This window comes from Ursus maritimus, unplaced genomic scaffold (genome assembly GCF_017311325.1).
Source record: "Ursus maritimus isolate PB19 unplaced genomic scaffold, ASM1731132v1 scaffold_6, whole genome shotgun sequence".
NCBI classification, from domain to species: Eukaryota; Metazoa; Chordata; class Mammalia; order Carnivora; family Ursidae; genus Ursus; species Ursus maritimus.
Genome location: NW_024426774.1, coordinates 7,758,384 through 7,780,500, shown reverse-complemented (window position 1 = coordinate 7,780,500; position 22,117 = coordinate 7,758,384). Strand labels below are relative to the sequence as shown.

At 52.1% G+C, this 22,117-nt stretch overlaps 1 long non-coding RNA gene across 1 annotated transcript in view; it reads right to left on the bottom strand.

The window, feature by feature from the left end:
• LOC103658948 overlaps positions 1 to 2,732 on the bottom strand; it is a 234,646-nt gene extending 231,914 nt beyond the window's left edge. Inside the window, exon 1 of the long non-coding RNA XR_567362.2 lies at positions 2,647 to 2,732. This is a non-coding gene — a long non-coding RNA (uncharacterized LOC103658948). The remainder of the gene's footprint in view (positions 1 to 2,646) is intronic.
• Between the last annotated feature and the right edge of the window lie 19,385 nt (positions 2,733 to 22,117).

The window sequence follows — 22,117 nt, the reverse complement described above, 5'->3', positions numbered from 1 at the left end:
GCAGCACTGCCACCTGGGGGGAGTCTTGTGTAAGCTTCCCGGAGGCCCGATGGTGCGTGCATACAGAGGGAGTAAGGGGACATGCACTGTGAGGTGGGAAGATCCTCGGAGAACGTCCAGGGAAGCCCCCTGGGTGACAGCCCCCGTCCCCACAGAGCCAGCTGGCCATGCAGTCAGCAGGGAGGACGTGACACAGGCAGCTGCAGGCCCCTCGTCCACGCCACCTCAGAAGGTCTGGAGAAGACCGAGAAATACAGCGCCGCAGCTGCCTGGTGCCTTGTCCTGTGCAAATGCCCCAGTTCTTCCCTGAAAACCAGAAGTCTCTGCAAAGCCAGATTTGCCGAGCAGGACCAGGTTATCCAAACCAGAATGTAAGTTCCGCAGAGCAAGGGTGTTCCATGCCTTTCCCACAGCTCTGTCCTCCGTGCTTAGAACAGTGTCACATAGCAGGTGTTCAATAAATACTAGCCAAATAAATGAACATGTGAATTAAATATGAGTGTGTATGTATGTTACAGTCTGTGTGTGGTATGGTGTGTGGGGGGGTCTCTGGGCTACGTGTGTGGTGTGTGCATGTGGTCTGCCGTGTGTGTATATATATGAGTGTGTGCTCTGTGATATGTCTGTGTGTATGTGTGTCTGAGTGTGGTCTGTGTGTGTATTACGTGTCTGAGGGGTATGTCTGTGGTGTGTGTGTGGTATGTGTATACGTGTGTGGTGTGTACACACGTGCATCTGTGTACGTGTGGAGTGTGTACGTGTGTGCATGTGTGCCCGTGTACATGTGTGTGCGCCTGCGTACATGTGTGCATGTGGGTGTGTGCATGTGTAGGTTTGTGTGTGTGTGTGTGTGCGGAGTGTATTTATATACGTGTGCACCTATGTGTATGCACGTGGGGGGTGCGCACGCGTATACACGTGGGGGCGCACGCATGTATGCATGTGGGGGGGTGCACACGTGTACGCACGTGGGGGGGTGTACGTATGTGTGTGGGGTGTGGGGGGTGTGCGCGGAGGCACAGCAAGCCCTATCTGCAGGCTGCTTCTGGGAGGCCGCGTCCCCACGGAGGGGACCACCACCCCGAGGGTGCTGGGTAGTGTGGGCTATGGTGGTAAGACACACAGGCCGCACGGAACGACGCCCGCCACACACTCAGGGTGTAGCAGAGGTGAGCACAGTCATCATCACCACCATTACTGCAGGCAGGGTGGGGAGCGCCCAAGCCGGGCACGCTGCGCACACCTGCACGTGCTGTGTGCCCGGTTCCCCGCACCCAAGCCCCGCGGGGTCCCAGCACAGCCCAGGCCCACACCCATCCCCTGGTGCATGGGGTGTACAGCGCGTCCCCGCCCGCGAGCATGCCCCCCCCACCAGAGCATCAGGAAGGTTCGGGCCAGGTGCGCGCCGGGCAGGCTGCGGAGGCGGCGTGTGGGTGCTCTCAGCCGGCAGCGCCCACGGCCCCTCTGACGGTGCCTGCGCGTCCAGCACGAGCATGGTGGCCCGGGACCCGGCCGGGTGGACAAGCAGGGCAGCAGGCGTCAGAGCCCGCCCCTGGGGAGCGCCAGCCCAGGTTCTGCGGCTTGCGCTTCCCTCCTCGCCTCCGCTCCTCCGATCATCCCTCGGGGCTCCTTCATCTAGTTCTAGGCCAACAGCACTCTTGAAGGGGAAGGAAAAGACTGCGTCCACATCCCTTCAACAACAGAGGCTCCATAACGCGGTAAAGACGTCCCTTACTGCTGTTTAGGTGTGCCTTACACACTGCATTCCTGAACCCCTTAGTTTCCTTTCTCCCGTTGCCATAGCGATGCTTCAGTCAGGGCTGTCGGATACAGGAATAGATCAGGAAACACGGCTGTGCAGCCTTCTTGTCCAGGGGCCCCCACACGGCAGGATGGCCGAGCCTCTCATTCAAACCCTGCCTCACTCCGCAGGCACCGGTCAGCTCAGGACACGGCCTCCACTCTCAGCAGGTGCGGCTGCAGCCACAAAGCCAGCTTCGGTGGGACCTCCCTCCTTGCATGGCTCCTGGGGGGGGCCCTCCAGCTGCCAAGAACACTGGCCCCACCCCCCGAAGTAGCACAAACACTGCCTCATCCTCTGCCTCAGGCAAGCACACCAAGCCTCTCACACTAAAAATCGGGTAACTGAGGCCCAGATTTCCCACGGGTTAGCCGGAGCCACCCGCTGACCCAGCAGTGGAGCGGGGGCCGCATGACCCACCTGCTGACCCGACTCTCGGCCTCACGGTGGCCTGTCCCTGCCTGCATGCCCTCCTCTTCTCCAAGCTTATGGGTCTTCATAAATATGGAGTTACCAGGGACAGCCGGGGTAGGTATTATCCCGCAGCTGTGTTTTCATTTAAAGATACATAGTGAAGTATTTACAGGTGAAATGGTATATCCGGGATGAGCACAGAAATAGTCTTGCAAAAGAAAAGAGAGCGGCACATAGATGACGTAAGGCGGACGAAGGGTCGGTACTAACTGGAGGCAGGTGACAGAGGTGGGTTATTAGGCTGCTCTCTCTCCTTTTGAGCATATTTGAAATTTTTCATAACATAAAGTTTAAAAAGTAGGCAACACATCCCCTAAAATGACAGTACCCCCAGGGTTGTTGCAACCGTATTTCAAAGCACGGACACTCACATTTACCGAGCACCTACTGTGTGCAGGCTAGGCCGGTGCTGGAGAGCGCAGACAGCCGAGGAGTGGTCCCTGACTTCACCTCCTTCACAGGGCAGCCTGGAGGGGAATATCAAAGCAAGAGTGCTTTTTATGTCAAATAGAATGTCTGATGGAATATGGCACACAGTAGCTCATCTGCTGACTTTTATTTCGTTGCCCTGGTCAGAATTCAGAAAGAGGTGGCGTCTGTCGGGGAGTCTTAGGAGGAAGATGTGGGAGCCCACTTGCAAGGAGATGCAGGCTACGTGAGGAGGAGCGGGTGGGGGGCAGGGCTCTGCAGGTGCAGTGGGCCAGGGGAACCAGCTGGGGCCCTGGGGGACTGCAGGGGGGAGGAACCCAGCAAAGGCCAGCCAGGGAGGCTGCATTCCACTCATGAAGGTGCTGGAAAAAATTTTATCTTCCAAGGAAATAAAAATCAGCCCTCGGGTGACCAGGAACTGGTCCTTCAGTACTGATTCCTAGCCTGGCGTGAGGACTCCTTGTTATGCCCTCAAGACTCCAAGACATGAAAGTTGCAAAATGAACAAAATGAAATTTAATGCTCCATATAAGGCCTTATCATTACAAAAAAGTAGAAAGTACAGACCAACAACAAAAAAGTCAAGTGAGCAACCCCAGATCTCACTGCCCTGCAAGGATGTTCCAGTAGGTGTATCTTAACAAAGACGGCCTCATAGAGTCCATGCAATTTATTACCGGCTTTTTTCACCTAAAATTAAGTATGAATGTATTCCCATAACACATGTGCACTTTGCACTTCCCTTCAGGTAAGGAAGAAGGGTCACCAGTCCAGCGATGAAGATTGGATCGTGTCCGTGTTTGCGTCTGGCGGACAAAGGAAGTCGAGTGGGCACAGAGCAGGTGGGCTGGAAAGCACCTGCAAGAGCCTGCTGCCCAACCCGCTCGGTGTGCACAGGAGGAAACGGAGTCCCAGGCAGGCAGATGGCTGCTGAGGCCACACAGCTGCGTCATGAGAGCGCTACTCCCGGTGGCGGGGGGCCTTTGGCCCAGGAGCATGACAAGAGTTTGCCCTCCTTTTGTTTCAAGAACAGTCTGAAAAAGGGTGCTGGTCACATGTGCTATCGGTATGTTTTACTCAGAGAATTCATGTTTTAGAAGCTCGCTCTCCACCAGCCGCCAGCAGCACCTTGAATTTTCCCAATGAGGCACATACTTAGCTGCGAAGTGGATGGAACCCAGCTACTCAGATGGGGCTTAACTCATGAAAACAGAGTTTTAGGGAGAAGGATCTGGTGGTGTCTCTTATCTCAGAAGCACAGACGGGCTTATGAACTTGCCCAAATCACACACGTGTGTCAGGAAGGAACCGAGAAGCCAGGCTGCCCGACGCCCGAGCTCGGCCAGGACCTCTGCCCCGCGCACACGTCCCTCCCTCCAGGAAGCTTAGCAAGCCGTGGTCCTGGTTTGGTCTCTTCAAAAGCTCTCCCACGAGCATTTTACCAGCCTGCCAGCGTGTCACGGCCCCGCAGTAACCATCCGTGATCATCTGGAATAGCACTGCCTTCCCATGTAAGCTGTCTCCGGGCGCCTGGGGGGCTCAGTCAGTTAAGTGCCTGGCTCTTGACTTCAGCTCAGGTCTCATCTCAGAATAGAAGCTGTCTTTCTTCACAAGACACAGTTCGGGCCCTCAAGCCACATTTCACCGCTCAAAGCTATCAGCCAAAAACTCTGCTTGAGGAAATGTTACTGCACAAGTGTCAAACTGTGTCCCCAAGGTGAGCCACTGGACACCCTCGTCCCTCCCCTCCTCACCAGACAGGCACACCCCTTCCCTGGTACGTACTCTCGTGGCAGTGGTGCTCAGAGAAGCAACACTGAGAGAGAACCACCGAGCAGGCAGGGGGGACGCAGCAGCCACGGGCAGCCTGCCCCACCCAGCCCCGCTGCCCCCGCCATCTGGCTAAGGGCTCCCCTCCTCCCCATCCGCACCTCCCACGGTGCCGGAGGGGAACACTGATTCGGCAAACAGTCACATCCTGCATCACACCCTTCCCGGTGGCTTCACCTGTGTGATTGTTATTTACGGGGCTTTCAGGGAAGGGACCACATCCTGTGCTCTGGCCAGCCACACGTCCCATCCCCAGTGCAGGGCGCCCTGCACACCCGCCCATCGGTTGACTTCTGCCACTGAACCCTGAGGACTCATGACTGTGAAAATCCTTTACTCCAAACCAAGTAAGTGTCCTTCTTTTCTGCTTACAAAATTCTTAAGGCCGCACGGGCACCCCAAATTTGAGAATTTGGGGCCCACTCCTCAGACTCCTTCTTTCTAAATTCCTAATTTTACAAAGATGACCCCTTTTGAAATAAGGAGTGTGGTTGTCTGTCCAGAGTCTTTCCTTCGGGGAATGCCCCCTCCTCTAGTCTAAAATGATCCTGCCCCATTCATTTTGTTCAAGTGTAGTCTCCCTTGACCCACCCCACTCCACACCCCCACACACGACCCAAATCAGGCCAAGAAGAGCCTCCCTCAGACTCTGGCCGGGACTGGAATGAAAAGTTGCCTCCCATCCCATGTTTGCCAGCCTGAGGCCATCTGGCTGCCACGCACCAGATCCCGATTAAGAAGGAAGCCCAGCAGAGGCGAGCAGAGCCTGGAGCGGGTGCAGGGGATGGGAGGTGCAAGGACTGTGTCAGGTGTGCCCTGAGCCCATCCGCCTCAGACATCCTGGGTTTCCTGACACTTAGGTGACATGGGGAATGCCAGCTGGCATGGTGTTCCAACAAGTGCAGGGCCCAGTGGTGCGAATAAACCACACCTGAGATTACCGGAAAGATTTGTGTCCTCTAGGACGCCAACACCAGGAAAATGAGCAGCTTATTCCAACGACGCCCTTTAAGACGCCCAGATATCCACAGGGTGACAGTTTCTGGGAAGTAAAACAGTGAGGACATCCTCAGGTAGGATTTTGATATGCTTTCCTAGGAGGGTTTCCCAACAGCCCCTGTGTTTCAAGTTAAACTTGAAGTATTCCCACGAAGGTCACTTGAGCGAGGACTGGTCGGCCTTTTCCTCTCTGTCACCCAGTATAATGGGGTCTGTAGCTGACAGTCCCGTGTGCTGGGAATTCACAACCAAGAGAGTGGAGACGAAGAGCCATGTTGGAGAGGGTGAGGGGGGCAGATTCCGAGAAGCTTTGCCAGACCGATTCCAGACGCTTCACCGTGACATCCTCTCCGTCCCCAGCCAAGAGCACGGACATTCCTCTTCTCCCAATTCCTATAACCTCGTACCTTCCATAAGGTACTTATATTTCCAACTTTGCATTTGTACTGTTGATGTGGGACAGGTGTCTGATTGAGCCTCCCAGCAGCTAACACAGCGCCGGGCACATATGCCCTTGAGAGGGAGGGAGGGACTCCACACGCAAAGAGCACTGGTATTTATGTAAACGATGTATTTGCAACAAAATCCCTAAGCCCAGTACCGACACACACGGCGAAACGTGCCCGTGATTCTCAAGAGAATCAACTACACCTTCAGTAGGTAACCCTCGGTCATCCGCTCGGAGGAGCCTGCCTCCTGGAGCGCTGGGAAGCACAGACGAAGCCAGGGCCGGACTCACAGCTGCGCAGCCGGAGAGTCACGGGGGTAAGGCTCGCCCTGGTGACCCGGACGTCCCAGGAAGCTCTAAACACAGGGCCTCGGGGTGTCATGCTTCACTGGACCCCACCAATTTTGTAGCCGGTGCGCCCATAAATTTGTATTCGTGACACAATTCCCTTACCGCTGGGGCGAGACCAGCCTTGGGCCGTCAGGCGTGGGCAGAAGCAGGTCTAACCTGGACCGGGCGCAGGGGAGGAGGGCCGGCTCGGACACTGCTGCCCTTCCCAACCGGAGGCTGTCTGGTGGGGGTCGCACATGGGTCATCTCTGCCGATCATGAACTCTCGTTAGTCGCAGAAATGTCTCTGATGAAAAAGAGAGGAGCAAACCATTTCCTGTTGAGCGTTAGTATTTAGTTAATGCATTTCTTCTACACGAAATCTGAGGGAGATGCAGAGGGAGAAGGGTTAAAAGTCATCCTAATAAAAGTTGTCTCTTGTGTTGAAAGGGCAGGAACCACAGGTACTGTTTCTTTCCTCGGGTTCCCAGACGAGGCCCCGAGATCTGGAGCCTCGCCTCAGGATCACTGGTCAGCCAACAGTAGGCCAAGAGTCTTGCCACCGACATTCTCAAAAACAAGACCCACAATTTCTACTGCTTCCCTACGAGGGAAGGGCTGGTGCCTCTAGGACTGCGCTCATCATGCGATATCCGGGGGCCCTCTGGTGTCCCAGGCACTGCCCCGGCATGGCACGGCCGGTGTGACACAGTCCAAGTCTCTGTGGCCCAGGAGCAGTCTGCTGGAGGTTGACGGTCAGCAGGGACGTGGACACTATCCCCCAGCTGACGACCAGCACCGTGAAGGAAATGGAAGGGCAAGCGGAGGCAGAGTGATGGGGACATACGGTGGTCTGGCGTCTGTGGCTGGGAGGACAGGTCACTTGCCCCATGCTCCAGGGCTGTGTAAACAACAAACCCCAAGGCACGTGGTCTGCATTTCTGCAACCTGAATGGAGGGTAAGGACCCCTCTGCACACAGGCAGTCACCTGTCCCAGGCCAGGCTTATTGCAGTGGACGTCAGCCCCCGGGCAAGGGAGATGGGGACAGCCCGTCCTCCCACAGGGATCACTCCTCTGACCACACCGTCTTCACAGTCCCCCGTACTTGGTGTTCATGTGCTTACTGGAAATTTAACAGCCCTCTGGACGTCAGGTTGATGGGCAGCATGATGGGAAGGAGGAAGGTCTTTCCCAAGGCAAGGAAGGGCAACATGCCCAGGAGCAGCCCGACCTCGGGGAGAAGAGGGCTTCGGTGGAGGCTCAGCAGGGCCCCCACACACGCACTCAGTCCCTACAAATGATTCCGCTGCGCAACACGCCTCCTTTGCTTTGCCGTAAGGCTTTGTTCCAGACACGCTATATCAGTTATCTACCGCCCTGACGCTGCTGCGTAACAAACAGCCCAAACCTAGCAGCCTCGACAAAACCACTGAGACTCCTGCTCACAGTCTCTGTGTCCACAGGGCAGCTCTGCTGGTCTCAGCTGCACTTGCCCATGCTCCGGGGATCCCTGCCGGGATGTGGCTCGCCTCTGACAGCCCAGCACGAGGACTCCACTCCCCCCAGCAAGCTACCCAGGCATGTTCTCGCGGCAGTGACGGAGGTCCAAAGGAAGAGGCAGACACGCATCTGTGGACATCAGGCTGCTCTGTCCCACTGGCAAAGCGGGTCAGCTGGTGACCAAGGTTGTGTCAGAGCAGGACAAGGCTGCCCAAGGGCACAGCTCTAGGGAGTTCAGGAAAATGGAGGCCGTCCATGCAATGCTCACAGGCCACAGAGGGAACAACCACACCCAGGCAACAGGTTCATAGAACTGGCACCGAGGATGACCCTGTGCGCCATTCCGGTACAAGCCAGCAGGCACTTCTTGTGTGGGAAAAGGGCCTGGGGGGCCAGACAGCTCTGAGGCAGGCAGGAGGGAAAGGGAGAGTCCAAACGAGGAAAGCTAATCAGGGAGAAGACAAACAGCAGGCGCTCCTAAGTGTCCGAAACTTGGTTTACTTGTGGTAGCAGAGAGGCTACTCATACCTGGCCAGCCTGCCTTCCTCCACGGCATTCCACACACGAAATACCAATGTGTGCACACACCCATACTGTGTATTTGCATACAGCTTAACTGATAAGAACACCTGCTTTGGAGTCCGGCTGCTGGGTTTGAATCACTTTGGCCAATTTAACTTCCCTGTACTTCACATTCCTCACCTGTAAATTGGGGATAAGAATCTACCCACCTCAAAAGGTTATAACAAAGCTGATATATGACACGAAACATACTGACCACAGTGCTGCAGTGCAGTAGACAGTCAGCAAATGCTGAGTATTATCATTACTTAGATCATGATAATGGTGGTGAGGGCGGAGACGGTGATGAAGGTGACTGTGGCGATGATGGTGATGGTGGAGATGGTGATGATGGTGATGATGATAATGATGGTGATGGTGGTGATGATGGTGGTGATGATGGTGATGGTGGAGATGGTGGTGATGATGACGGTGATGATGGTGATGATGACGGTGATCATGGTGATGATGGTGGTGATGATGATAATGATGGTGATGGTGGTGATGATGGTGGTGATGATGGTGATGGTGGAGATGGTGGTGATGATGACAGTGATGATGGTGATGATGGTGATGATGGTGATGGTGGAGATGGTGGTGATGATGACGGTGATGATGGTGATGATGACGGTGATGATGATAATGATGGTGATGGTGGTGATGATGGTGGTGATGGTGGTAATGGTGATAGTGCTGATGGTGATGATGGTAATGACAATGCTCCTGGTTGTCATGGTGATGTCATGATGGTGTGCTCCTGGTCATCACGGTGATGGTGGTGATGATGTTGCCATGTGGCTTTTCACTCTTCAACTCCCTTACCACTTGCCTCCACTTTTCTCGGTTGTTTGCTCTACTTCTAGTTCTTAAAATGTTGGCATGTGTTTTCTAAATGAGAATGTATGCACGCTTTTTTTTCCCAATGGGAATGCAATACCACTAACTAATGAGCAAGAGATGCAAAAATGCTCATCTTTTCATCCAATGTAAAAGATATTATAAAAGTTAAAATATCATCTCAGCAGAGTGGTTCACCCAGCAGTCCCAAATTAGAGATATGGGGCTTGCAAGATACAAAATGCCAGGCTGTTTGATTCTGAACACGGTGAATTATTTTAGGAATCATCCCATACAGATCCGAGGTATCTAAAGTGGAAAAGATAAACCGCATTGCCCGTGATCACGAACAATGGGAGAGCTGTATGGGCATTTACACAGCCACTTTCCTTTTAATAGAACGGAACAGGCATGGTGCTCAGACCTCAACATACGGCTTGACAAATATGACACACTTGGAAGGACTTCCCGTTTTTGACAATCTTCCACTGTTAGCAGTTCAGTTTCTATGGCATGTTTAAAGGCGGTAACTAGTATTTTACTCTACCTCCAGGTATTGTGGTTTCTGCTGGGAACTGGCTTCAGAGGAAATGACACACTGTCATTTCTGAATCACGCAGACTACACCTAGTCCACCAGAACCTGTGGGTCCAGCCATGGACATCACGTGACTGCAGTAACATGTAGATGTTTCACGTGGGGTCTGTCCAGGCTCTGAAAGAAGTGAAAGTTGGTGTTGGCATCTCTTGACTCGGCATTCAACAAATGCTTCCTGAATGCAAGTTCAGAACCAGCCTCTTCAGTAGCTACTGGGAGAGCAAAAAGGAATAAAACCCCACTCCGCCCCCCCACTCCGCCCACCCAATCTAGAGCGGAGGGCAGGCTGCCAGCGGACAAGAGTGCAAAGGATCCAGCGGAGTGCAGGACGGTCCGCAGAAGCACGACGTACAGCTTCTGCTGTGCTCCGGACCATCGGCCCCACAGGCAGCAGCCCTGCCTGACGCCCTCAGCACAGAGCAGAGCCTCCAGGACCACAGGCGCTGGGCTTTCAAACACAGAAGGAACTGGCTGCATTATCTGGCGAATCTGGCCACCCAGTAGAGAACGCTATTTCCTCACTAACTTCCTCAATCTAGCTTCTCAGGGAGTAAAAAGAAGCATCTTCTAAAAACAGCAAACAACAATAGCAGGAGCAGTCTTGATTGTATTGGTTGGGATCCCAGCAAGAAACGACCGGCACACTCCAAGTGGAGATGAAAAGGAGACCATCAAAGGCACTGCTTACAACAGTGTGGGTTACAGGAATATAGGGCTGAAGGAAACAAAATAAGACAAGGAAACACAGGGGGCTAGGGACCGTGTCCCCAGGCCTGGGGCGAGTTACCAGGCTGCAGGCTGCCCAGTGAGAGCAGGGGCCCTCAGGGGCCCAGACTGGCTGCGAAGGAGTGGGAAGGACAGGTGTCCGCCTCTCTCCTCCCACTCAGCGCCAGCCCGCCCCTGGAGGGCAAGGAAGGAGCCAGACAGGTACAGCCCTTCCTGGTCCACACCGACATAGAGCCAGCTGAGGACACACAGCAGAGCTGAGGGGAACAAAGGAAGTTCTACCCATGAATGCAGTATGACGTCTTAAAAGTCTGAGTCTCTCCACTGCCCAACGCTGAGCTTGGCTGTGGGGCACGGAAAGTATCAGGAGACGACTTCTCAGCCTACAGCCCAGTTGTAGTGGGAATGAGCATGACAGCCGGCCTGCACCGAGTTCCCTCCACGAACTCACTGCTGTCCTTGATGGAGATGCGTGTAAGGGGGGCGCCAGCCACCATCAGTCACCTGCCTCCAGACCAGCCGGTCCAGAGCTACTGTTCCTCTTCCTCGCCTTCCAGAGACGGGACGACCCAGGGCATTTTCCAGGTGCGTGTGCACACGCGTGGGTATGCTTCGCGGAGGATATCACAGAGAATACCAAGATCATTTAATTATTTTCTATGAAAAATTACAAGTATCCTCAGACCAGGTAGCTTTATTGACTTGACATTTATTTGCTAAAATATTTAAATGGGCCAAAAAGACAGATGAGTGGTTGAAAGGCATCAATTAGATCCATGGCTTTGATCTCTCGCATTCTTTCTTACTGCCTGTCTGGGGAAAAATAAATTCTTTTCTTCATTTCTCCTTTTAGGAAAGAACATAATGAATGAAAAGCTACAACAGGGAGGGGAGAGGCCGGCAAGGCCTCCTGAGAGGCAAAGCGGGGGCAGGAGCACATGGAGGCGAGGGTCCGCCCCCAGAGCCTGTGGGGAGGACAAGCCAGATTTGGGTTAAATCAACCTAAAGAACGGTGAAAATCAACTCTGAGGTGGCTTTTATCTTTTCCTAAAGAAGTCCTCCGGAGAGACACTCTTTATGTCGGGTGATTTTCTGTGCTGCTGGGTCCGACCTCCCGGCTCTCCCTGGGTCCACGTCTGCTCTCTGTGGGCAAAGGGGCCGGCGACAGAGCCATCCCAGGAGGAAGAGGCACAGAAGCACGAGGGGCTGGTGAAAAAGTAAGATATGGTGTCGCGTGATGGTGACACCTACTAACGCAATACGGAAGAGCAAAGAACAACTGGGTTAGAGAAAAACACTATTTTTCCCAGACTTTTTTTTTATATTAACCCAAACTCCTACACTAGTTAACTATAAGGACAATTGGATCCCAAGGCAAGCAAACCATTTGTCACTGCAGGGATAATTTTTCTTGAGAACATTTAAAGCAATTTTAAAAAGTAATAAAGTATTGAAGGGGAATTGTTGGGTCAGAAATCAGACTTTCCAGAAAATGCATCGCATCTCTGTTTCTTTACGTTAGAGTTCCAACTGAATCCACATAAAGACCACCTGCTTGCCAACATTGCTCTTTCGGGAACTTCTGTGCTCGTGCGACCGTGGTCGGGAGACAAAAGTCCTTGCGAAGGGGCTAATGTGGGCTCGGCCCTCACGTCCCGTCCTGCAGACACCTGTCAACAGCAAGAGGGCAGCCAACCCGCCTGCGACCCCTGATGGAAGTGGCACCAGGACAGCCACGACGGGAGCCCCGGGACTTCCTGGGGGCGCAACGTGCTCTACACCGCAGGCTCCGAGGAGCGGCAGAACCGCGACCTTACCTGGCTGCCAAGGGTCAACAAGGGGTCTGGCTCCTGGGAGGGTCAGATGAAACCTATGGAGCGTTTCTGTCAACTCCGTGGTGTTGCAGAGCACAAAAGATGATTCTATGTTCTCCGTGCACTGTGATCAGCTCTTTTCATAAACACAAGTCCTTGGCAAGGAAGGCAGGATGTCTCAGAAATGTCTCTGGAAGGAGTGACACAGAGACAGACGAAGGAGTGGAACAGACCTCCGGGCCCAGCCACAGAGTCTGTGTGCTGTGAACTCGGGCAGGCTGTCAACTGCTCTGTGCCTGTCTGCCCCTCGTGAAACGGGGGTGATGACAGCTGGCCTGCGGGGTTGCTGGGAGAGCGAGCGGAGGGGCTGCATGTCAGGGGGTGGCTGACATGACCACGGAGAGGCACTTTGGGCTCAGGCTCGGACTCAATTATGCACCTTTGAGGAAATGTCTCAGTCCTCTGCTCTCCCGCGAACACAGCTTTTGTGAGGTACATGTGAACTTACTAACCCAGAGCGGGCACCGGTCAAAGGCTGGTCTCCGTGGCCCCCGGAGAGCCAGGCTTTAAAGTCTCCCTGGGGATATGAAATGCGCCAGATCAAACACCTAGAGGCCCGGGTTCATGCTGGCTCTGCTGTCACCAGCTAGCAAAGCATCTCAAGGACATCCCTGAAGATCCCCGAGGCGCCGTCTCTGCCTCTCCCGAATGACGGGGCTGGAAGGCGTGATCTCTACAGAATTCTCTGATGTCAAAGACCCTCTGATTGCACGCTGTCAGGCAGGAACCTCCAACTCCGTGCGATCAGACGGGAAAGGCGCGGGAGCAAGCACCGCTCGTCCCTCCCCCTCGGTATTCCTCGGGAAGATCGGATGCGGCCTGTGGAATCCAGCCACCTTCCCACGGCCTCACGACACAGCCATCTATGCCCAGATGTGGCCCTGAAGTCGGCTTTGGGAGCAAACACAGTTGAGTCTCACCCAAGGCTCAGCCCCACAAACACGTGCAGGTGCTTTAGGAACAGGAATGACAGATTCTGCTACAAAACCCGAGCCACCATCTCCAGATTCCAGCCCTACATCCTAGAACAGCTGACCACCAAGGAATCCATCCAAACTCATGTAAGGCTAAAACATGCAAACTTGGGGTCTCAAATCCCTGGAAGCCAACACCCTCCAGAAGGTCCCCATGGCAGGTCCAAGAAGGCCCCACGGATCTCACAGACAGGGTTGGGCTGGGCAGAAGATTGGCTTAGTCAGGCCTGGAGTGATCTGTCTCCAGCAGAGAGGCCAGGACAGCAGCCGAGGGCTGGAGCGGGGGACAGCCACTCAGTCCAACACCAGCGAACAAGGAAAGAGCATTCAGGAAGAGAACAAACTTTATTGACCATCTGTGAGGTGAGAAGCATCTGGGCAAGTCCTTTCCATCTGTGATATCGTTTGACTCTTGTGTTACCCTCAGAACAAGCATTAATGCCCCGAATGGACAGATAAGGAAACAAGACTGTGTTAAGTGACTTCCCTGGGGTCACAAGTAGTCAGTGAGCTAAGTGAGCAAAGACTGGAACTCGCTCCACCATCCACGTCCCGTTCAAGTTCATCTCTGCTATGCTACCAGCCAACCCCACTTCCAGGTACCCGGCTTTCTATTAGGGATTCCCCAAAACTTAAAAAGAAAAGAACCTGTGGGTACCTCCAGCAAACTGTAGGTATCTCACTGGAAAAACACCATCAGGCCAACCCCGTAAAGCAAGAACAGGGCATGCACCAGCCAGCGTGCTTTTCTGAACAAGGGTCCACAAACTGTCATATGCACCTGGAGGGAGGAGGCAGGACCCCAGATGAGGGGTCCAGGAGATGCGGATTCTAGTCCTGCAGCCACAGCTGTGGCCGGCGGCAAGTCCTGGACCGCTACCCTGCATTCTGGTCTAGCCACGTCCAGGAAACCTGTGGGTGTCCCCCAGGAGCTGTGCTGTGCTGTGGCCTCTCTACACAAAACCAGTTGTTTGTTAGGTGCTTTTTGATAATAAAATTTAACTACACGCTCACTCATTCTGGCCAATGAATATATGCAGTTCCACACAAGTCACTGTCCCCTTCATGGACAGACGTGGTGTCGCACAGGCCATTCCACTGCTCAAGACCACGGGGCTACCGTTAATGCTGGAACCCGACGTGTCCAGTGGCCACAAGTCCTCAGTGTAGAAGTCAAGGTGCCCCCTGGTGTGGGCTTGTCGTGGACGGTGTGGCTGTGTACCGCGCCCCCCCAGTGCTGGCGTTAGGAGCTGTGACCTTTGGTAGGTGACTGAGTACAGACGGGGTCCCAAGGATGGGGCCTGTGGTGGGACCAGCGCCCCATGAGAGGAGGGACACTAGCGTTCCCTCTCGCCATGCAAGGACACAGGGAGAAGGTGGCCGTCTGCGAGCCGGGGAGAGGGCCCTCGCCACAGACGGAGTCTGCACCTGGATCTTGGACTTTCGGCCTCTGCAACAGTGAGAAATGAATACGTGTTGCTTAAACCCAGTCTGGTCTTTCTGTTACAGCACCTGAGCTAAGACGAGGTCTGCCCTGGCTTTTTGCCTGAGCCTTCCCCCAGCCTGCACTGGGACCTGTCTACTTGGGTGCCCCCAGCCACGCCTGACTCCCCTGCCCCTGGGCCTGCTGCTCATCTGGCCCGCCCACCCTTGTTCACCCCCTCACCCCAAGACAGACCTCCTGCTGGTGAAATGCCCCAGCCTCACGCAGCCCGGTCGGCATGAGCTCCCAGAGACCTGCCACGTGGTGCTTTTGCTGTCCTGAGCCCTGCAGCCTTGCACGAGCCAGCATCCCGGCAAACACCCAGGACAGTAACGAAGGACCGGCAGAGAGTAAGAAGCTCGAGGTGTGCGTTCAGGTCAAGTGGGGGTAGCTGACCGCCTGCGCCCTGGCCAGTCCACATTGCCCCGCAGCCAACATGTGCCCAACGCACATAAAATCACAAAGAGCACATTATATGACACCAAGGAAATGGTTTTTTAAAAATATATGAATGATGGGGGCGCCTGGGTGGTTCAGTCTTAAGCATCTGCCTTCGGCTCAGGTCATGATCCCAGGGTCCTGGAATTGAGCCCCACCGCAGGCTCCCTGCTCAGCGGGGAGCCTGCTTCTCCCTCTGCCTGATGCTCCCCCTGCTTGTGCGTGCTTTCTCTCTCTCTCTCTCTCTCTCAAATAAATAAAATCTATATATATACTCGAATGAAAACAACACTTTAAAAGAGAAATATCTATTTTTTTCTCTTTCTGCGTATTCTAAATGTGTTTGCCTCTGTGTGTGTGTGTGTGTGTGTGTACACGCATGTGCACGCATGTGCATGTGTTTGGGGGGAGATGTGCAGACATGCAAACGCACACGTGGTGCCTGGAAGCCCACCACCAGGATGCCGGTAGCACTTACTGACTGCTGGGGGCAGTATACTGGTTTACTTCTATTTCTTCTGTTGGCTTGCCTCTGTTTTCTTTTTTTCTTTTTTAATAATTTTTTAATATGTTATGTTAGTCACCATACAGTACATCCTTAGTTTTTGATGTCGTGTTCCATGATTCATTGTTTGCGCGTAACACCCAGTGCAGCATGCAATACGTGGCCTCCTTAATACCCATCACTAGCTTGCCTCTGTTTTCTAAACAGACAGTAAAGATACGCATTGCTTTTGTAATTAAGTCTTTAAAGAGTTGATTCTGTTTATTTATTTTCTGGCTTAAAGGGAGATAGAAGGAATCAGGGAAAAGGAGAAGTACAAAACCGACACCATCACCCCCAACCTCTCAGCACTTCTCCGCACCTGGCCGCGCAAGCCCCTCCACACCTCTGGCTCCTGACCTGTTCTCTGGGGCGCAGCCCGTGGGCACCATCCCCGCAACAAGCTAGGATCATTGGCACCTCCCGGCCTCTCTCCACTGTGCTCCCACTGTGGGAGCTGAAAGGAAAGTATGCAGGACACGCGAGCTGATCTAACTAGGGCACCACCGCCACCGCCACTGTGGGACTTGAAAGCTTTCACAAGCTCATCCCACCCCTAATTTCTACACCTGAAAGTTTCAAATGTGCACACATTTCCTTCCCATTTCCTCCAAAAAGGCCTCTCTGAGTTTACTACTACCTACACTGAAAAAGAACATCAGTAATGAAAGCCAAGCATTTCCACCAGCACGGTGTCACTCACAGCAACGGAGCAGGGAGTGGTGACGAGCACAAGCCTCGCAATCAGGCAGACCTGGCCTCCCCACCGACCAGCTGTAGTGGGCCATGCATGACTGACTTAATCCCTTGACACCCCAGTTTCCCCGCGTGTCCAATGCAAGATAGTTCCTACCTCGAGGGGTTGCTTAAATTCAACGCGAGAATATAGGAGCACCTATTGCAAGGGGCCTGGCACAGGAAAAACCGTCCAATCCTTGCTAACGATCCACTGTGGCTCCCTTCCAGAAGACCTGGCTTTGTTCTCCCAATCTGTCAAAGATGGATGCTTCATCAGCTTCCTATTTTGAGAGGGTTTTCAAAGGTAATTCCAAACTATACAGGAGACCGTGCGAGTCTCAGCTCCCTCGGCACATGAGATCCTGCAGCTGGTGGGGGATTTTCCCCACGGTAAATATTTAAATGAATAACCACATTCTAGCCACTCGGGAAAGAAACAATTTAAGAAAAGTCTTCGAGGAATTTTCTCTAAATGAAAAGGAGCTTTTTCCTGACCACGTATCTCTATGAGCACTGACAGCCCCTGATGGGGCTGCTAGTAATGAGGGGCAGAGGGTTGGTGCCAGGTTACGATTCGATTCAAGCCACACTGAGCTCCCTGTGCTGGGGACACATCTGTGCTGGAAAGCCACCACAGACGTGCCAAACGGGACACACAGGACCCATGTCTTCAGTGCCTGCAAACAATAATTTAATATGTTCACAGTTCCCATTCAGATGAGAATTTCCAGACTGAAAGCTATGCAAAGGAATTTGCAATTCTTCGGGGGCTGCTCTCCATATGCGGACCAGCAGGTACGGAACAGTAAGAGGAATAGAATAGAATTTCTGTGTATTGTGATCATTACCAGATTCCCAGACTCCACAGAAAAACTGGATTTTTTTTTTTAACTGCAGGAGACTCTCTGAGGAAAGTCTTTCACTCCTTCGGTCCGTAACTATTAGCAAGTGCCCACTATGTGGCCGGCACTGTTCAGGGACTTCCTGCATCACCCTCTGAACTGCTATAGTCTCTACCTCCAAGATGGGACCCTGGCACTCAGAGGGCCTAGGGATTATTCAAGACTCCCACAAGTCTGAGTTGTGTTGGCTGAAACACACATGACAGGTGAAACGCACACTTGTCCCAGAGGTGCTTGGCCATTGAGGATTCAAATCTGGGCCCCCGTGACCCCAAGCCTGCTGCTGTCCCCATCACATAACTCTGGTCCCTTCAAGGCTGAGCCAAAGGGCAAGTGGCCAGGGTGCTTTTTACTGTCCCTACGTCCATCCCGTGCCAGCTGTTTGCCAGCGTGGACCATCAGCTCCACAGATGGAGGGGCACACATGGGCTGAGTGAATTCAAGGTGGCATAAACACCCATCACAGACCTAGGAGGACCTTTCAAGATATGCTAGTTTTTTAAAATTAATGGCAGATGAAAGAAAGTGAATATATGAGAGATTAAAATAGTAAAGTACCTTCAAGGTCATGCAGTCCAACCCTCCCATTGCACAGTGAGGAGACAGAATCCTCAAGAGGGCAAGTGGCTTGCTTTAAGCAAGTTACTCAACCTTGGCACTTTGCCATGCTGGGCCTGACAGTTCTTTGTTGTGGGGCTTTCCTGTGCATTGCAGGATGTTCAAATAGCACTCCTACCCAGTTGTGACAACCAGACATGTCTCTAGACATTGCCAAATCCCCCTGGGCACAAAATCACCCGCAGTTAAGACCCCTGGATTAAGGCAACACAGCTGTTGGATGACAGTAAATAGGGCCTCAGGGCACCAGTCTGGAATGTTAGTATTCAAAACAGAGCTGGTCTAGCATCTGTAAAAACATGCCTACAAATCAACAAAAACAACAACAAAATCTAATAAAGAGGCAGAAGACTTCAGAGATTTCTCCAAAGAAAACATACAGATGGACAATAATGTCGTGAAAAGGTGCTCAACATCACTCATCATTGGGCAAGGCAAGTCGAAGCTGCAGTGAGACACCACCTCACACCCATTAGGATGGCTACTCTCCAAAGAGGGGAAGGGGAAGGAAAAAGGAAGGGGAAGGGGAAGGAGAAGGAGGGAGGGAATGAGGGAGGGAGGGAGGAAAGAAGTGTTGGCAAGGATCTGGAGAAAATGCACTATTGCTAAGAATGCAAAATGCTGCAAGCACTGTAACCAACAGCATGTCAGTTCCTCAAAAAATTAAAAAAACAAGTACTAGATGACCCAGAAATTCCACTTCAAATTATGTACCTGAAAGAACTGAAAAGAGGGTCTCAAAGAGGTTTGGACACCCATGTCCATAGCAGTGTTCCTCACAATAAGCAAAGGTGGACACCACATCCGTGTCCATCAACAAGTAAATGGATGAGCAACATGTGGCCCATCCATACAATGGAGTATTATTCAGCCTTCAAAAGTAACGCTATGACACGGAAGAGGACATGATACTAAGTGAGATAAGCCAGTCACAAAAAGACAAATACGTATCATGCCACTCATATGAGGTCCCTAGAGTCGTCAGATCCACAGGGACACAAAGCAGAACAGAGGTTGCCAGGGTCTGGGGGAGGGGAATGGGGAGCTGCTGTTTCACAGGGACGGACGTTCAGGGCTGCAGGATGAAAAGTGCTGGAGATAGTTGTACAACAATGTGAATATATACTCGATACTACCGAACTGCACGCTTGAAAGTGGTTAAGATGGTGACTCTCTGTCGTGTGTATTTAACCACAGTTGAAAATAAAATGAGAAGCAGGGCTGGAGGTAACGTCACGGGGGACAGAAAGCTGTTTTTGTCCTCCCTTTCCCATCTCTGGGCATTCAGCAGGATTTCAAATGGCCACTCTCTCCATGAAGCTCCCCCTATTCCACTGCACCCCAACCCACTGCTCGTGATACTTTGCTCTTTCCTGTAAAGCTTTGAGAGGAAATACCAATGATGTACAATATTTAGGGATCTAGCGAATCTTCAAAACACAATTACTGATTTATTAGGTATTTTGTAAATCTTGAGTATCAACAGGCAGGATAAAGCCCCTGGACAAGAAAATTTAAAAATAAAACAAAGAAAAATGAAAACCTCTTCTCCTAACCTATGGCCTCTGAGTTTTGAAGATGATAGAAAGAAGCAGAAACAGCAGAAGAACTGATAAAATATTTTAATGTTTTTGTTTATAGCATCTTTTAAAATTTTTCTTTGAGTTAGGTTTGGCCCAGAACATCAGCTGATTCCCACAGAATGATCATGCCGGTGTTTCTGAAAGTGTGAGCCCTGGCCAGCCCACCAGCATCACCTGGGAACCTGTTAGAGATGTGAATTCTCAAGCACGACCCTTGACCTACCAAATCCTAATCTCCAGGTGTGGTGCCCAAAGTCTCTACTTCAATAAGGCCTCAAGGTGATCCTAAATTTTGAGAACCATTAAATTGCCAACTACAAAATCTCCTAAGAGTCTTCCAACCAAACAGTTTCTTACTGTGCTCTAGGTGGGTACAAGGAGCCACAAAAGCTATTAAAAAAAAAAAAAAAAGAGAGAGAGACAACATAAAACACCAGGCAGTCATAATAAATACCATGGGTAATTGTTACCCTACATGTTAACTCACACTCTAACACTCATTTGCAAAGGCAGGCTTCATGGGTTCTCCTGTGCTCTAGGAAAGCTATATTTGCTTATTACTCCTCTGAACATTCAGAGAGCTGTGACCAGACCTGCTTTACATCAACTAAGGTTTATTTCATTTGCAAGGCTACTTGGATGAATGCTATTGCTTCTAGCCAATGTGCACATGTGGAACACCAAAAACAGATGCCTGACAAGCAGGAACCACAGCATTCCCACAAGAAACTTTGTGGGGTGTATGGTCCCTGGGTCCACATTACTCCTGCCTGCATCTATCTCTTCGGAGATCTCTACCTACCTCCACCAATTTGGGTGCAACTATGCACAGGTAAATGCAAACGGTTCGTGTGAAAGTATACATTCCCATGAGCTCTCCACTATGGCAATGGGGTGTGGGAAAGGGAGCATCGCCAGCTTTCTGGGGGTGCCGTAAACTCCATTCAGTAAATGTCTAGATTCAGGTAGTGGATATTTTAGTTGCCTATTCAGAAGCATCCCCGATCTTTCTAAGCAGACTTGTGTTCCATCCAGATCTCCACCCTGCCTGTGCAGCCACAGGCTCAGGGAACACAGACTCCTCTTAGCTCTGGGTTGTCAAAGCCAGGTGGGGTCATCAGGCCTGGTGATTATCGAGGAACAGGCCAAAGAACATGTGGATCAAGCCAGGCTGGCTGAGACAACTGCCTCTCATCTGCCGAGAGAAATAAGCCTGAGTCCTCTCCCATTAAATTAGGGGCTGGTCTCAAATGTTAAGGAGATAACAGGAGAACTGGCTCACAGTGATTTTTCGGGGGGGGGGGGCGGGCGGGCGGGTAAATTACTCAGCCTCTCTTTACTTCAGTTCCTCTTCCCTAAAAGTGGGTATAGTCTTGGTACCATCCTTAAAATGAGTGAGGATGAAATAAAGTCGTGTGGATGAAGCCCACAGCATTGTGCCCGGCACGGTGTTTAGTTAGGGCTACTTACTGCAAACATCACAGCACATGATACAGCAGCCAGAGCAGCTGTCCTGTGCATGTGCAGTAAGAGTTGGCTCAGGAAAGGAGGGGGGATGGGGCAAGGACAGAAGGAGGGAGCCAGAGAAGAGAAGTAAAGTGGCAGAGAGGGAGGCCCTGGGCCAGACATGCTAGTCTCAGGGCAGGTGACTCTGGAGCTGAGGGGCAGCAGGAGGGGTGCCCAGGCATGAGGACCCTGGGTTCTGCCCAAGCCTGGCCTAGGATGAGTCTGGCTCCTCTGTCTGTCTTGCCCTCTGTGTTCAATCCCTCACCAGATTCTGCTGCTTTCCACTATGACTGGAAATGGTCTCTCTTAAATTAGCCAGTGTCCACACGTGAGGAGCCACGCTCCTGGGACCAAGGGCCCTAAAGCAGCTCTTCCTCCAGGCAAGTACGCTCCAGGCAGGCAGCCAAAGGGCTCTCCGCCCCTCCCTCCCTCCCCCCTTCCTCTCTCTCTCCCTCCTCCCTCTCTCTCCCTGTCTTCTCCCTGTCTCCCTGTCTCCTCCTTCTCTCTCTGTCTGCTCCCTTTCTTCCTCCTCCCTCCCTCCCTTTTTCTCTCAGACCCTTCTCCAAGCCATTTGTCTCCATTTCTCCCTCATCTAGCCTCTCGCTTTCCATCCTTCTCATCCGACTATTGAAAAGTTGAGAGCAAAATTTATCATTCAATTTTAGCATCTAACTCTAAAATCCTAAAAGATACTTATTCCTCCTGTTCGTGATTATTAGTCTGTTATTTACTTACTCATATTATTACAACTGTTATTCCATATACGATTTAATATTCTAACCTAACTTGAATCCTTTATGGAGTTTGGAAAATATAAAGAAGTAATAGCTTAGTGTTGAATGCAAAACATCCCCCTGAACCTATTTAGACACCGAGAGAGAGAGAGAGAGAGAGAGAAGGAAGGAGGGAGGGAGGGCGGGAGTC